Source organism: Peromyscus eremicus, chromosome 3 (assembly GCF_949786415.1).
Source record: "Peromyscus eremicus chromosome 3, PerEre_H2_v1, whole genome shotgun sequence".
Taxonomy (NCBI): domain Eukaryota; kingdom Metazoa; phylum Chordata; class Mammalia; order Rodentia; family Cricetidae; genus Peromyscus; species Peromyscus eremicus.
The window spans coordinates 126,251,080-126,263,859 of NC_081418.1; positions in this window are offsets into that span (position 1 = coordinate 126,251,080).

Here is a 12,780-nt window from a genome sequence, read left to right on the forward strand (position 1 = left end):
AGAGCAGACAGAAGAACAAATGCATAGTGTTTATTTTGAATTCAGTTCCGGGTCAGGTGGGGACAGGTAGACAGAACAACAGGCAGATATCTGATGGGTTAGCACTAGGTAACTGTAGGTTCCATATCAGTGTGACAATTAAGGCAGAGAAAATTCTAGTATGGCAGTTGGAGCTGTCATGCCTGGGGAGTTGGCTGTTAGCTCTCTCTTCTGCCTAATCAGCTTGGTAAACAGCTTTCAGTGGGTGATGGGTGACTTTAGGACCAGTGACTCCATTTTGATTTTTAGTTTTGGCCTGTTCAGAAGCCCCATCCAAAACAATACCTCCTGTCATTTTCACTCAGTACTCATAATCTGTGGCTGTAAAACCCCAAGAACTTGTAGGATATGCTTGTGAGCCTTTCACTTGGCATCTTACTGCTTTGGACATCACTGGGGCCTTTTCATAGGCAGAAGAATGGAGAAGACATATTACACCAGGCATAAGCACCCTGTAGAAGAAGTCAGTTCGCTCTTTTCTTTGGTTTCTGGCACAGCATTCCTAAAATCCTTGGAATTTCCTAGGATATTTGAGTGTCTTTTACTACTCAGAGAGCACCTCAAGCTCACTAGCTAAACTATCCAGAAGCAGGGGGCTCTGGCTCCAGCGAGAGACTGCCTCAATAAAAGAAGTGGAGTGATCATGTCAACTTCAGGCCTCCATACACATGTGCACACATCTGCACTTACACACACATATGCACCACACACGTGGACAGGCACGCACACATGCATGCACGCACGCATACAACAAAGCAAAGAGCTCCCGTTTGATCATACCTGAGAAGACTGAGTCTAGGATGAGACTCTCTGGGATGAGACTGGTCACAGGAAAGACCAGATGACTGAAGGGTTGGAACCCTCAGCCCCATCCTCTGGGCCAGATCTACAAAGGTGACACAGAGGCTGGAGAATAAGTGCTATTAAGACTCCAACATCAGGGGCTGGAGAGACGGCTCAGCAGTTAAGAGCCCTGGCTGCTCTTCCAGAGGCACCAGGTTCGATTCCTAGTACACATATGGCAGCTCACAACTGTTTGTAACTCCAGTTCCAGAGTCTCCAACTCCCATACACAGACATACATGCAGGCAAACACCAATGCACATAAAATTAAAAAGAAATATTTTTAAAAAAAACCCTCTGACTGAGCATATTTGATGAGCTTCTGGGTCAATGACCACATCAGGATGCTAGGAGGAAGACATGCCTAAAAGTGCACAGAATCTGGGGTCCATGCCTAGGAGTGTATAGAATCTCGGGGTCCATGCCTAGGAGCACACAGAAGCTGGGGTCCATGCCTAGGAGTGCACAGAAGCTGGGGTCCCCTCCTTGTACTCTGTCCTTTGACCCACCTCATCTCACTATTCTATTTTCTCCACACTCATTTTCCTCCTCACACTTCAGTCTGGGGGTCTATATGGACTTGTGTTCAAGTCAGGGGCTTTTCCTAGTCACATCCATGGTGTGGTGAGCCCCATCGAAGGCATTTTTTGTTCTTCTTTGTTGCATTAAATACTTTTCTTGCATTTCCTTCTGATTCTTTTTTTTTTAAAGATTTATTTATTTATTGTATATACAGCATGTATGACTGCAAGCCAGAAGAGGGCGCCAGATCTCATTACAGATGGTTGTGAGCCACCATGTGGTTGCTGGGAATTGAACTCAGGACCTCTGGAAGAGCAGTCAGTGCTCTTAACCTCTGAGCCATCTCTCCAGTCCCTCCTTCTGATTCTTAGCACTTCTGCCACTGCACTTCCATGGCCTGCCTCTTCTTGCATGTAGCCTGTGTCTTCCACCAGAGCCCTTGGCACACTAATGATGAGTACTTCAAGTTTTCTATGTGGTAATTCCACCATCTGTGTCCCATCGGAGACATCTGAGTCTGTATCCTATCTGTGTGTGTGTGTGTGTGTGTGTGTGTGTGTGTGTGTGTGTGTGAGAGAGAGAGAGAGAGAGAGAGAGAGAGAGAGAGAGAGAGAGAGAGGGGCAGGGTCTCTTCTTTACCACTGTATCCACCAGTGTAGCTGGCAGAAGTTTCCCGGGATTCCCCTCTGTCTACCTCCCATCTCGCCCTTGGAGCCTTGCGAATTCACACACCGTCATGTTCATGGGTTTTTGGGATCCAAACTGAGGTCTTTGTGCTCTTGCAGAGAGCCATCTCCCCAGCCCCTAGACTGTTACTTTCTCTTGCTTTTTAGCACACCTTGTAACAGTTTGTGAAAGTGATGTGCGTGCATCAGAAAATGGAATTTTTCTTTTCCTTTTTTAAAGACAGGTTACCACTCTGTAGCCTTGGCTAGCTTGCAACTCACTATGTATACCAGCCTGGCCTCGAACTCACAGAGATTCACCTGTCTCTACCTTCCAAGTGCCAAGCATGTAGTTCTTTAGAGGGAAGTTTCCATGTTGACCTGGCTATGGTTCGGCTGTTTGTTTGCTGAAGCCGCAAGTGCGGAAGCTTCTCGTTCCTCTGAAGTTGTTTTTCTGTCTTCCTTGCTGTCCTGTCCTCCCTAGCTAGTCCTCCTCAGACCAAGTCTCTGTCTTCCCAGGCTCTGTGGCTGTCACTGCACTGGGGCCCTGCTGGTCCAGGCTCTGTGGCTGTCACCCTCTGTTACTGCACTGGGGCCCTGCTGGCCCAGGCTCTGTGGCTGTTGCTGCACTGGGGCCCTGCTGGTCCAGGCTCTGTGGCTGTCACCTGTCACTGCACTGGGGCCCTGCTGGTCCAGGCTCTGTGGCTGTCACCTGCTGTTCCTGCACTGGGACACTGCTCACAAGCCCAGAAGTATAGGAAAGGGATTAACTGACTAACTCTCAGTCTCGGACCTGAGAACACAGCCTGTGACCTTCAGCGTTTCTCCCCTGGTGCTGTTCAGTGACATAGGAAGGCTAGGGGGCGCCAGAGTCAGGGAAATGCCCTTTCTGTGGGTAGACCAGGACTCTGAAAGACCCAGGGGTGTGGTGCGTAGAAGCAGGGGGTGCTCTGGGCTCTTTCACAGTGGTTGCTTCCCCTTTCCCCTTCTCAAACCCTTTAGACCCATAACTAGGGGAGTCTGGTGAGCTGCATGGAAGTAACCAACTCTTAGACTGTACACCCCCCAGGGGGTTCCTCACACAGGTGCTAGTCCAATCTCAACCTTCAGCAGTTCTTCAAAGTTAGCATTTAACAGGATCCTACAGTCTTCTGATTCCAGAAGTAAGGAGATCAGGTTTGCGTCTCTGGATTTGTGTGTGTCTCTAGACCTCAGGGAGCTGGGGCTCTTTGCTTCCTTGTTCAGTGGGTTCAGGAAATACCATCATTTTTCAAGCTGCCCAGCCTTTTCTTGTGTGAATGGCAGCTGTGGCATCCACACCTTCTACTTGCTGGAGCTGAAGCAGTAATTCTCTTTTATAATCTTCAGCCTATAGATTACTGAACAATCTATGTTAGAGTAATACCTGAGAGTTTTTGAGCTCTAGAAAATAGCCCACATTTACAAAATTTCATTTCCAATTTTCACTGCTGTCTAAAAATATTTTTATTCTCCAGATGATGTGACTCACCCCTTTAAACTCAGTACTCAAGAGGCAGAGGTAGGCCAATCTCTATGAGTTTGAGGCCAGCCTGGTCTACAAAGCAAGTTCCAGGACAGCCAATGCTATGTATGAAGAGAAACCCTTGTTGTGGATTATTAGTTGAAGATGTGTTGCATTCATTAATGCTGTGGAATATTTGTTTAATCATGCAAAGACGTGTTGCATTCTTTTATGTTGCATTTGTTTAACTCTGTAAAGCTGTGTTACTGTGCCTGTGTAAAACACCTGATTGGTGTAATAAAGAGCTGAATGGCCAATAGCAAGGCAGGAGAAAGGATAGGCAGGGCTGGCAGGCAGAGAGAATAAATAGGAGAGAAGAGAAGAAGAGGGAGGAGTGAGAGAAGTAGAAGAAGAGAGAGGACACCAGGGGCCAGCCACCCAGCCACCCAGCCACCCAGCCACACAGACATCCAACCACCCAGCCACACAGCCACATAGCCACACAGTCAAAAATGGAGTAAGAAGTAAAGAGAAGAACAGAGAATAGAGAAAGGTAAAAACCCAGGGGCAAAAGGTAGGTGGGATAATTGTTAGGAAAAGCTGACTAGAAACAAGCCGAACTAAGGCCAGGTATCCACAAGTAACAATAAGTCTCCACGTGTTTATTTGGGAGCTGGGTGGCAGGCTCCCAAAGAGCAAAGAGTAAAAAACAAAACAAAAAGGCCAACTACAAACCCTGTCTCAAAAAAACTACCAAAAATATATTTTATATTTGTCTGATAGCCTCTAACCTTGCTAAACTTACTTATTAGTCCCATAAGTTATTGTAGATTCCTTTCAGTTTTTCTTCAGAGAAAACCTGTTGTCTGCAACTGTGGACAGTATAATTTCCTCTATTCCAGTATCTTTGATTTCTATTTCTTTTCTTGTCTTATTGCATCCACTGAGCTCCAGTTGATGGGGATGGCAAAAGTGGACATCCTTCTGTTTGTCCTGTTGTCCTTCATTTATGTGGCATCAAGGATAGGCTACTCCCCCCCCCTTTTAAAGTAAATATTATTGGGTTGAGGATATCGAAAATTGTGGCCCTAAATGGATATTGTATTTTGTTACATTCCCACCCCCCAAATACATTTATTATGGTTTCTCCTCATTCTGAATCCAAAATTCCTTTTGGTGTCATCTTGATTTTTATACCTGAAGAAATTGCTTGAAGCACTTCCTTTAGACCAGGCCTGCTGGTCATGAGTGCTCTTCAGGTTCCTCTGTTTAAGATTCTCTTGATTTCTTCATTTCTGGGGATTTTTGTTTTTGTTTTTGCTACATATAGAACTCTGGGTTGACAGTGTTTCTATGGTGATAATGTGTTCCCTAAAATATTGTGCACCTTAATAAACTTATCTGGGGTCAGAGAACAGAATAGCTACTAGATATAGAGGCCAGAAAATGGTGGCACTCACAACTTTAATCCTATCACTTGGGAGGCAGAGATCCATCTGGATCTCTGAGTTTAAAGCCACACTGGAAACAGCCAGGCATGGTGACTCACGCCTTTAATCCCAAGAAGTGAGCCTTTAATCCTAGGAAGTAAGGGCAGAAAGCAGAAAGGTATTTAAGGCGTGAAGACCAGGAACTAGAAGCTTTTAGCTGGTTAAGCTTTTAGGCTTTCGAGAAGCAGTTTAGCTGAGGTCCATTTGGATAAGGACACAGAGGCTTCCAGTCCGAGGAAACAGGATCAGCTGAGGAATTGGCAAGGTGAGGGGGCTGTGGCTTGTTCTGCTTCTCTGACCTTCCAGCATTCACCCCAATACCCAGCTCGGGTTTTTTTTTTTTTTTTTTATTAATAAGACCTCCTAACAATTCCTGCTACATGTTTCTCTTACCGCTGTAGATATTACAAGATCCTGGTCCCATAATAACTCTGGCTCTTTATTGAACATGACATCATCTCTTCATTTGTAGGAGATTGCAGAAATTAAGGTATAGGGTAGGGAAATGAATTATCTCTGTTCTTGCCCTGATGCTTTAAGAAATGATTACTCATCTCCTGCTACCTGTAACAGATCTGGAGTTTGACAAATTAAAATAAATTCAGAGGTCAGGTAGGCTTGAGGTGGACAACAGGGCTTTGGTTTCTTTTTTTCCACTCTTCTCTTGGTCCTGCCATCATCTGGCTTGGCCAGAGGTGGTTGCTAGTGACAACTGAAGCAGGAACTTCCTCACTCTATTATTAGGGAATTTATTAAGGCAACTCCACATAGTTAAAAAGGAGGTTTATTTTGGGGTAACTTACAGCCAGTAAAGGGGTTGGTTACAGGATCCAGGAGAGGTGGAGTGCAGTCCAGGAGTGTTCTCTAGAGAACTCTTCTCAGTCTACTATCCAGCATCCAGGATCACAAGGAACCAAGAGACCCAGCATATCCGGATGTTGGGTCTTAAGGGCACCTGTCTTGGCCCCACCCCAGGAGCAGGTCATAGGTAGGCATGACAGTTACTAGAAGCCTCACTAGGGGCAGTACTTCCAGGTCAAAGCTGGAATGACTGCCCACTACACTCCATAGCTGAATTCAGTCACATGACCACCCCTGGACCAATGACGGCTGAGAACAGGCACTAATTGGCTCAAACCTGGCTTCCTGGTGACGTTGCTGGTAAAGTGTTCATCTTAGTCTAAGGGACCCTCTTCTAGAGCAGAGGATGGACCAACATTCCTCTCCTGGGGAAAGAGAAGAAATCTGTTAGGCAGAAACAGGAGAAGGAGAAAAGAACAATGGTGGGAGGGCATCGTGAGTTGGTGTGGTGGAGCTAACTTCTTCTTGGGCCTCCAGAAGACTACATCCCAGTGAGGCTGGGGTCTGGCCAATGGGAAGCAGGAAGCTCTGAACCTTGTCTTTCGAAACTTCTCCTGTGCTTTTCCAGTATTCTCTCTTTTAATCTGGTGGATCTTCCAGGTTGCATTGGACAGTGATGTAAACCAGAAACAAGCTTGCATGGTGTCAATCCACTGGGCTTTGAGAATTCGTTTCTGTAGCACACCACACCCTGTCTGCATCAGCACAGGACGGCAGAATCCTCAACATGTGGTCCTCAAGGCAGCAACACCAGAGGCACATTCTCTTTCTTCCTCCAGCCTGTTAAACAGCATCTCTGGTGGCCCGGCTCTCTGTGCTTTAACAAGTCCTCTGAGAGCCGCTGACTTAGGGAATCAGCAGTCCTGGGAACAGCTCTCTGTCTCAGCTGCTGTGTGGGAGGCACTGTTCCTCCGTCCCTTTCCTGGTTGTGATAGGACTTCTGGCGCCACTGTGATGAGATTTCTGTGACTCAGGTTACTCTGCCTGTTCAGATGTGACACCCTTCCTTCTCAAGCTGTGGCTGCAGTGGCCCCAGCTCCATCTGCTGTACCCTTGCTGGCTCTTCACCACCTCCCCAGGATGCCTACAGGCTCCTAGTCCACTCGAGTCTCTTACAGCAGCTTGTTATGTAAGCACCACAGACTGATCCCTTCCTTCTCCACAAAAATTATAACTAATAACTTGTGGGTCCACCTTGAAGCGATATAATCCCAGTCCACAGGGAGGAAACCAGTGTCTTTATTGTTCTGGGCAGCCCTTGAAAGGCAAGAGAATGTTTTATTAGGTTGTGTTTGGAAGGATTTAAAATGATTAGAAGACATTTTAAAATTACACTTGGAGGCCACAAGTTTCCCGAGACTCCAAGCTGGGAGCAGGTCTTGATCCATGGTCTTCCCATGCTTTTCACATTTTTTTTTTGACCTTTAGTCATGCTTAGTGCAAGGATAGGCATGCTGGGATGGAATCCCAGGTCTTCTACATGCTTAGGGATGGACATGCTGGGATGGAATCCTAGGCCTTTTACATGCTTAGGGATGGGCATGCTGGGATGGAATCCCAGGTCTTCTACATGCTTAGGGATGGGCATGCTGGGATGGAATCCTAGGCCTTTTACATGCTTAGGGATGGGCATGCTGGGTATGGAATCCCAGGTCTTCTACATGCTTAGGGATGGGCATGCTGGGATGGAATCCCAGGCCTTTTACATGCTTACTCTACTGAGCCCATTTATTTTGGGTATGGTTAGGCAACTATAAAATCACTTTATTTACTTTTGTAGCAAAACATATATAATGAAAAAGTTTCCATTTTAATCTCACAACTCAGGGGCATTAAGTAAACTCATGATGCTCTTCGGCCATCACCACCCATTGCCAAAACCAACATCATCCTAAACTGCGATTCTTTATCCATTGACTATGAATGTCCCCTCCTCTTTTCTCCCAGCCTGGGCAATTGCCTGTCTACTTGACCAGTTTTATGATGTTAGGTGCTGTTATCATGGAGTCAATCAGCATTTGTCTTTTATCCTGATTGGCTTATTTTACCTAGCATGGTGTCCTTAAAGTTCATCCATGTGGTGGCCCATGCCAGAATCTCCTTATCTCCTTCCTTTCTTTCTCATTCTCTCTCTCTCTCTCTCTCTCTCTCTCTCTCTCTCTCTCTCTCTCTCTCTCTCTCTCTCTGGTATAAGTGTGTTTTACACGTGTGAGTGCAGGTGTGTGTGAATGCATGGGAAACTGGGCAAGTCTTTGTGGAGGTCTGAGGCTGATGTTGGAAATCACCTTCTATCACTGTTCCATTTCATTCCACTGTTCACTTTATTCTCTTAATCAAACCCAGATCTCATCGATATGGCTAGTCTTGCTAGTCGTCTTGTTCTGGGAATCCTCTGTCTCCACCTTCTGAGGCTGGAATTGCAGATGGGCCCCCACACCCACCACGTAGGTTCTGGGATCCAAATTTGGGACCTTAAGTTTCAGTAATAAGTACTTTAACCACGGAGCCATCCCCCAGCCCCTCCCCTTCCTTTTGAAGGTTGAGTATGTGATAAGTGGGCTCAGTAAAGGTGTTTGTCACCGAGTCTGACAACCTGAACTGAATCCCTGGAGCCCACATGGTGGAAGGAGAGAAGTGACTCCTTCCAATTGTCCTCTGACTTATCTACAGATGCATCATGTTGTGGGTGTATGTGCACACACAATAAATAAATAAAACGCCGTAAAAAGGGCCGAGTAATAACATTCCCTTGTCTGAGCAGACAGCATCTATCAGCGCTTCAGTAGACAGATGCTGGGATTGCTTCAGCATTTTGCTCACTGTGAACAGCACTGTCGTGAAGGCAAGTGTACAGACAGCCTTTCATGTTCCTGCTTTGTTCGCTTCCCAGAGTGAAACTGCTAGATCATAGGGGAATTCTGCTTCATTTCTTTTTCTGTTGTTTGGAGACAATGTCTTACATAGCCCAGTGCTGTGGGATGTTCTGTATGGCAAATGTGTTGCTAATTAGTCAATAAATAAAACACTGATTGGCCATTGGCTAGGCAGGAAGTGTAGGCGGGACAAGGAGGAGAATAAAGCTGGGAAGTGGAAGGCTGAGTCAGAGAGACACTGCCAGCTGCCACGATGAGAAACAGCATGTGAAGATGCCAGTAAGCCACGAGCCATGTGGCAAGGTATAGATTTATAGAAATGGATTAATTTAAGCTGTAAGAACAGTTAGCAAGAAGCCTGCCACGGCCATACAGTTTGTAACCAATATAAGTCTCTGTGTTTACTTGGTAGGGTCTGAGTGGCTGTGGGACTGGCAGGTGAGAGAGATTTGTCCTGACTGTGGGCCAGGCAGGAAAACTCTAGCAACAGCCCAGTGTCTTCATTTTCTCCTGTTGCTGTGATAAAACAAACAAACAAACAAACAAACACACACCCCCAAATTGACAAAAACAACCTAGGGGAGAAAGGGTTTCTTTTGGCTCACAGTCTCAAGAGTACAGTCCATTGTGGTGGGGAGGTCAAGGTGGCGGCAGCTGGAAGCAGATGGCTTCATAAGCACAAAGCAGAGAGGTATGAATACCTACTGCTGCTCAGTTCCTTTTCTCTGCTTACACAGTCTAAGATCTCAGCCAGGTGAATGGAGCCACCCACAGTGGGGGTGGGATTGTCTTCTCACCTCAATTTCTGAGATCTAGACAGTCCTCCCACAGGCATACTCAGAGGTCCATCCACCAGGTGATTCTAGAGTCTGTCAGGTTGGCAGTTCACATTAACCACCACACCCAGGCAGCATTTACTATGTAGCTGAGACTAGCCTTGAACTTCTGATTTCCCTGTTTCTGCCTCCTGAGGGTTGGCATTCCTGCCCTGCAACACCCTGCCTGGTTCTGTTTAATTTCTTAAAGGACCATCGTATTAATTGTCTTTTTATTATAGTCATGTTTGTCGGATCTCGTGGTTTTGACTTGTATATCCCTGATGGAGAAGGGCTTTTAATTTCCAGTTTTCAAGTAGACATTTTCATCTCTTCAGTTCTGGTCTTGGAGCTGTTTCAGCCAATTGTTGTGAACTGGATCTCGGGCACACGTGGATTCCTCTTGTTCTTGCACCGTTTGTTGAAGGGATGATCAGTTCTTCATTGAATTTCCTGACAAAAATCAGTTGTCCTTAGACCTGAGGCTTTATTCTGTGCATCAGTTCTCCTCCGTGGCTGTAGGAGCCTGAGGTTAATCTGCGCTGCCTTGCTTTGCCGTGGGGTTGTCTGTTTTGGACCACCTGTGTTCCTGGGTGAATTTTAGGATCAACTTTCCAGCTTCGGAGTGGAAGTCAGTTTGCGTTTGACAGGGATTGCACTGAGTCCGCACATCAGTTCAGGGACTCTGATGGTTACCTTGAGCAGAGTACAGAGACCTTGAGGAAATCCCCCTAGAGCCTCAGAGGTGATTTCTGAACTGAGTATAGAAGTTAGTTAGAAGAAAGGGAGGAGAGGGCCTATGGACCCAGTGCCTAAGCTTCTAACAGGGCAGGGATGGGCGAGACTGTGGAGGGCTAAGAGGGGAGGGCTGTAGAGAGAGAAGTGCAACAGAGAGACAGAGGGCAGGGAAGAGCTTTAAGCTTGAAGAGAGGCGGAGAGAGATGGGGAGCGGAAGCAGAGATGAAGGGCAGCGAGGAGGGGGTAGTCATTTTCCTAGTCTCTGGAGCCAGGAATCCATTTATGACTTTGTCCCCATGTGTCCCTACTCTGTCAGAGGAGGTTAGGACACTGCAGGCATGTCCTCATGTCTTCTAAGTCTTGTAAGCACATCCACCTTTCTCTAGAGAACAGTGACGGGAACGGTTGCCATGGGTACCTTTAGGGCAGGATCCAGTTAGTCCCCACTGTGTTTGCTGGTGTGGAGGCACAGTCCTAACTCAGCCTCTCTTTGTGGAATTCTAGATCTCCAAACTGACTCAGGTTTGGAAGAGGGCACGGCGTTGTGCTGTCCCTTGGGAGCCTCGTGCTAAACCTGCAGATCACCTCTATTTTTTTTTCCCTTGGGTAGCACACTTTGTCATCTGTGCTGCCTTCAGATGTCGTGTACCGTGAGCTGTTCTCTGAGTCATCCACTTTGGGCATTCTTCCAGGTGTAATAATCTCCACCTGGCTTCTGGCAATGGTTTCCACCACCTGGCCGCCATTGTTCTGGAGTCCGGTCCTCCGACTGTTAACAGCCCCGACTCTCCGTAGTCCTGGCTACACAGAAGGTCTGCGATGCAGTTTTGTTTTGTGGGTCTTGCTGTGGAGCCAAGCCTGGCCTCAAATCCCTAGCATCGTGTGATCCACCTGCCTCAGCTTACTATGTAGCCAGTGTCTGCTACCACGGCTAGGTTTTCCTGCCTTGACAAGCAAACTGAAAGACTTTTTCCCTGGGTCTGGCTACAGTACCAGCTCCCTTGGGTCCCCTGCTTGCCAAGTGCAGATCTTAGGGCCTGTCAGCTTCCATAGTACTGTAAGCCAGTCCACAGTGTGTGTGTTCTGTTGCTTCTGTTTCTCTTCAGACTCTGACACAATCATCTTCTTTGAGCATTAAAAAAATAATGATTTTGCTTGTATGTGTGTGCATGGTATATATATATATATATATATATATATATATATATATATGTGTGTGTGTGTGTGTGTGTGTGTGTGTGTGTGTGTGTGTGTATGTGTGTGTGTGTGTGTGTGTGTGTGTGTGTGTGTATATATATATATATATATATATATGTTCACAGTGTGTGTGTACATGTGTGCATTCATGTGCATGCACATGGAGGCCAGAGGTTAATATTGGGTGTCTTCGTTGGTCACTCTCCACCTTACATTTTAAGGCAGGATCTCTCACTTGAACCCAGAGATTGCCCGCTTACCTGGTCATAACTAGCCAGTTTGCTCCCAACGATCCTGTCTCCATCTCCCAGGTACTGGGGTTACAGGCAGGCCACAACACCTGCCTGGCATTTATGGAAATGCTGGACACCATCGAGCCATCTTCCCAGACTGTCTGAGTGTTCTCATCTTCTCTGCAGCCTTCCTTGGCAAAGACAGCTCAGTGTGAGCCACTGTTCCTTTGTGCTTTCGAGAATAAACATACCAAGGACTTTGCTCCATTCCTGCGTGTTCTTTCCAGAGTGTTAACTCTCATTTCCTGGGAGTGTGCTTAGAAATTACTAAAAAACTCCCCAGAATCCTTTTTTTTTTTTTTTAAATCCCCAGGCCTGCTAACCAGACGTCCTTAGTATCCCGTTCTGCTTGTATCTGAGTATGGACACATGCTGTCCAGGTCTCTCTCTGAGGGTGTTACCTTTTTCTTTCTTCATTACACTCATCTAGATGTGGACCTCATGGCCAGGAGGGCAGAAGGGACGCTCTTGTGCTGTTGGGGAGAAGTCACCCCATTATTGTTGAGCAAGGGCTGGCTGGGAAAGACTGGGCAGCTGCTGCTGCCGGCTCAGAGCTTCTCAGGCAGATACTCCAGACCAGATGGCCCCAGCTCAAGTGTCAGCCCCTATTTCTTCTCCTAGGCAGGGCCCAGCCCTGGCATATGGATCTGCCTTGATTGGATACTTCATGTTCTCTGGACCGTGGCCATTCTAAGTATGAAGTCCAGGATCTCACCTGGCCCCTCTGTCCACTTGCTCTAGATGACAGCCTTTTTGTGTGCTCCTGGTGGGAGGGTCCTTTGACTTTCACAGGTAGCTGTCAATGTCAGTTTTCTTTCTACCCAGCAACTTTTCATGCTCTCTTCCTCCCTCCCTCCCTCCCTCCCTCCCTCCCCCCCCCTCCTCTCATACTTAATGGTGTTGTTCTTTGGTTTTGTTTAGAGACAGCGTCTCATTCTGTTGCCCAGGTTGGCCTTAAGCC